At 33.8% G+C, this 5000-nt stretch overlaps 1 pseudogene; it reads right to left on the reverse strand.

Moving 5' to 3' along the window:
- The window catches only part of LOC135218798 (carbohydrate sulfotransferase 11-like), a 15734-nt pseudogene extending 11532 nt beyond the window's left edge, over nucleotides 1–4202 (reverse strand).
- Between the last annotated feature and the right edge of the window lie 798 nt (nucleotides 4203–5000).

The following is a 5000-nucleotide window of genomic DNA, read 5'->3' on the forward strand; positions in this document are numbered from 1 at the left end:
GGAAGGAAAAGCTAGAGGTCTTATATTAGGAATTCCTAAAGCTCACATCGAGGCCTATCTAATCCTGTGACCTGCCTTTCTTAATCTAACCTTGAGGCCCAAGTTAATGGTTTATTTCTTCCCCGCTCCTGGACAGAAATGTCTTTTCTGGCATGCGTTCTCCCTCCAACAGTCAGCCGACTTGGAGGAAATGGCTGCACTTCTAGCAATTTACTAATTTAACTAAATGCTGGGTAGGCAGGGGGGTAGGGGGCATTAAACGTAATTATATATATCTATATATATATATATATATATATATATATATATATATATATATATATATATATCTATATATATATATGTGTGTGTGTGTGTGTGGTGTGTGTGTGTGTGTGTGTGTGTGAGTGTACTATATAATGTGTGTTTATGCAATTAATATCAAGGAATTGAAGAAAAATTATGTAACAGCACCCCTATGAATGATAGCCAGGAGCTGCCAAATAATGCCAATGCATATTAGGTCCAAACTCCGAATCAGCCAATCAGATGAAGGTCCGAATGAGCCAGTACATCTGGTCCGAATCAGCCAAGGTCCGAATAAGCCTGTTCCCGTTTGGATCAACGAAGTAACTTGACTAACACCTTAGCGCCACAGTCTTCTGAAACGTATCTTTTAATTGCCTTAGTAACGTTTCACCAAAGACTATACACGAAAGATGGGAAGCTCAAGACACAGCCGCATCGGCCGCATACAATTTAGTACCTGGCATGAAATGAAGATGGCGGTAGCATTGCACCTACTTACATCGTCTGTTTGTTTACTTTTTCACAAAGCGGGGCATTCAATTTCAATCATGAGTGGGCGAAGCCATCATCACCCGTGTGTGGTTTGCAATAGGACGAAAAATGATTTTCCCCATCTGATTTGTCATGCTTTTCCTCAGAATAAAGAAAGGTAATAAAATAATTTCATCTGTTACAAAGTACATGATGACTTTTAGAGAAAATGAAGAAATAAAATAGACCAAAGCAAAATTGAATGCGGTGCAATGTTATTCCGAAATAAATATTAGAAAATAGGTATTTACAATACGGTGGACGCCTCTAAGCAGAAAGAAAATATTATTATATGTGATTTTCGACTAGAAAAAAATATTTGCCATTTGAAACCCCAACAACCAACCTAACCTTCCTGGTAGTGTAACATCAGTAGCCTAATCATGTCAACAGTAAACCTAACCATATCAGCAGTACCATAACCATGCCAACAGTTACCTAACCATGTCAACAGTAATTTGCAATGGAAATGAAGCTATCTTGCAAAACATATCAAAATCAATAGAAAAAACTTTATTTTCTTGTCATTTAGAGGCGTCAATTGTATTTCAAATAAATACCTTAAAGTTATATTTGCATATCTTGAAAATCTCTAGAAATATGAAATAAACATACCAATTCCTATCACTGTCATACAATTCGTGAATATTGGGTCTCCATGCCTTTTCCAGATAGGCTACTCACAGCAACTTTGATATACTGTATATATACTTTAGTTATGTTATATTCTCAGCAGCTTACCCTTGGGTTGTAGTTATAAATGTTTACCTTAATTTTTCATTAATAAACAACTATTTAGCAAACCAAAGTTGTTTCATCAGGAAGGATGGATCTGTGGGAGCATTCATATGGAGAGCATAAGTAGGTTAGTAAGTTATTGTGTCTAACTTTAATTTCAAGTTCACTAACCTTTTAATCTATGATTGAATTTTCCTATATGTATGTATAAAAGCATTCAAAATAAAAAAAAAAAATTACATGCAAACCAGCATATCTGCTCCCACAAGATCCATTCTTACCGTTTCATCTATGTTTCTGCATTATATGTTCATAATTGTTCAATTTTAAAATGAAACCTTGTAATTGGTACCAACACCCCACATAGTATTCCAAAGTAAATTTACCATTTGGCAGCAAATGTACGCAGTAATACATTAGTAATAAATTGGCAAAATAATGACTATAATGAAAGAAAAAAATGAGAAAGGTAATTAAAGTGACTCATCAGTAAAATAATGTCTATATTTTTTTTTTCAGGCTTTTAGGCCACTTCCTGACTTTGACATTAACAAAATCTACCGTATGTATTTATTCAGTTTTCATTGATTTAAAATGAAAGATTACTTATGCATGTACTGTATTTATTTTGTTTTTGCTTCCTATGTTTTTCCTGTTGCATGATAGCATCCTTTCAATATATTATGTTTATCAACTTCATTATACTGTACTGTATTATTTCTTGAAGTTTTGTATTTTTTACTTAATTTGATATACAGTATTGGCATGCTTACATTTTTTATTTCTGACCATGACAGTTTTTTGTTGATGATATCCCTTTTTTTTTTTTTTTTTTTTTTTTTTGAAAGTTTTTGAAATCTAATTGTTTTGGTTGAATGATTTATCTGTGGTTTGTTTTCCTATTTGATTTTCTGTGATTGAAAGTTTTATTTGCTTTTGATGAAAATTAAGTTAACCTAGATTTTTGCTTATACAGTATTCTGTAAATACAGTATGCATTTGTTATAAAAGGGCGTACTTACTTTACTACTTTGTTGTTGTACTTTTCTTAGTTTTATTAACAAATATTGCTTAACTTTTTGCCTAATCAGCATGCAAGTTAAGTCTGCTTTTTCATTTTGATTTCATATTATTGGTTTTGATTATCCCATGCTTTGTTTGCTATTTAAATTCTGATATATGCATGTTTTGTTTGCATGACTTGTATGACTATTGCATGCAAATGAAGCATGTGCCATTTCTTTTACTTTGTTTATGTTCTTTGCAAGAACATTTGTGTATAGTCGCTTAGGTATGTACAATATACAATCATAAGCACAAGCCCAAAAAAAAGGAAAATAATTACTGTATACTATATTGGTGAAATAATAAGATAATATGAGAATAAGTTTTGTTTCATTCTAACTGCCCTCTCAATTTTAGATAAAGATACTTAGCAATTAATGTTACATTAACTGAAGGATTTTATTTAATGATTCAGAAATGCCTAATATATGTCATAAGCTATGATAGAGCCCTATAATCATGTTAACAAGCAATATTAATCGATTTAGTATTCAATAATTTATAAAGAGAAGTTTATTGCAACATAAGAATAAATTTTACATTTAAAAAAGCCGCGCTCACACAGCAGAGTTTTAGTTGAGGGCATGATCAAATAGATGGCGCGCATTCTGACGGGTTTTGGATGATGTTTTTTTTTAATGGTATAATAGTCAGTTTCCCATCTTTCGTGTATAGTCTTTGCGTTTCACAGTAAGGAACCAAACGTTTTTGTTTAATATCATTGGTGCTAAAATTAATATTGCATCATGTTTTCATTCTCTGGTTGGGGAAAGATAAAGATGATGTTAAAAATAACTTTTAAAAAAATCTGCACTGCCGTCTGCTCGTTTAGATGATTTTGTTTAATTCTAGCCAGTATAAAACAAATCCTGACATTTACATTGCATTTTTTATTACAACACACATCGCTCTTGTCATTACCACATGCAGTGTTACCATCAAAATGTGTCCTTCACTTAGTACTACTGATTGAATAAATATGTAGGCCTAACCTGCAGAGAGGTTATTTATTTACTTTATATCAGTGGAAAATGCTATAAGTCACATATATTTTTTAAGTATGCATTTGAATTGCTCATGGTAATGTCAAACTTGGAGTTTGGGAAATTTTATGATTCTTGACGAAATTTATGTCTCATTGTGATTAGTACCAAGGCGACCAGCTTGGTGGAATCGCGCTGGCCTTTTTATCGTCTTATATTTGGGGATACTTAAGAAATACAGCTTAACTTGTCTGCTTAGCTTCATCCCCCGTTTTCTCCATTTCATCAGTGATTATAAGCTTGACAGAATTTGTTGCATGCAGAATTAAATCTACGCGAGGTATTTTCAACCAGAGTGGGCAGAAGTTTCTTATCGTGTGTGTGTGTGACCGGTTTCAGATTACTCTTGAAGTAAAATTAAAACTTTAATTCGCATGAGATTTGTCTCTACACCATAGAAGATAATTATCGCGACGCCGTTATTATCTGATTCAGTACTAAATGAAGAGAAATATGGTCATGAAGGCGGTACTGTGAGGAAATGGTATCAAAAGATCCGGTAACAGCCGGCGGCTCTACTGTGTTACCCGTAACCATTATATCACACGATTTACTTCCATTTCCCAGCATTACAAGCAGCATAATGATTACCATACATTCCTTAAAATAAATCATTGCTTTTGCATTATCTATGTAATGCACCTGAATATTAATCAAACAAGTGAATGATACTACCTATGATCGATAATGACCGAGGAATCAGGCGAAGATAATCCAGTGGCCGATGCCAGCCACTCTTCCTGGGCGACGACGACTAATTAGAGGCATTCCTTCCATTAAGCTCTGCTGGAGGAGAGAAGTGCCAAACATATATCCTTTCATAAAAGGACATGAATGTCCCCATTCAGAAATTCTGAGACGTTCAACCAACTTCATGTGTCAAATGTGAGTCATTGAAGGTAAGCTTGTGACTAAATTCTTCCTTGTATGGAATTGTGGATGTGATTTCAGCTTGCAGTTGATTTACCATTGGGAAATGTTATTTTATGATACATTTTGATGTAATTTTGACATATTTCACATTCATACCCAAATCTGCTCAAAGATACTCCAAAGGATAGGCTAATTACCTAATAGCCTATAGTAGGCTATGAGTGCGTCCTAACCTAACCTTCCACAATGTCACTCTGGGATACAGCCAAATATTTCTATATAAGCATTCCTCGGCGCTACACGACGCTACCAACGGGTGTGATGTACCCGACGTATAGAGTTCAAAGTAAATACCTAATAGTGTAGGCTAGTTACCGAATAATTATTACTAAATTCTTGCTCAGGAGGTGAAACTGCATCGAAAACCACTCAAAAGTATCATACCTACCTTAACATATTTAA

Source organism: Macrobrachium nipponense, chromosome 1 (assembly GCF_015104395.2).
Source record: "Macrobrachium nipponense isolate FS-2020 chromosome 1, ASM1510439v2, whole genome shotgun sequence".
Taxonomy (NCBI): Eukaryota; Metazoa; Arthropoda; class Malacostraca; order Decapoda; family Palaemonidae; genus Macrobrachium; species Macrobrachium nipponense.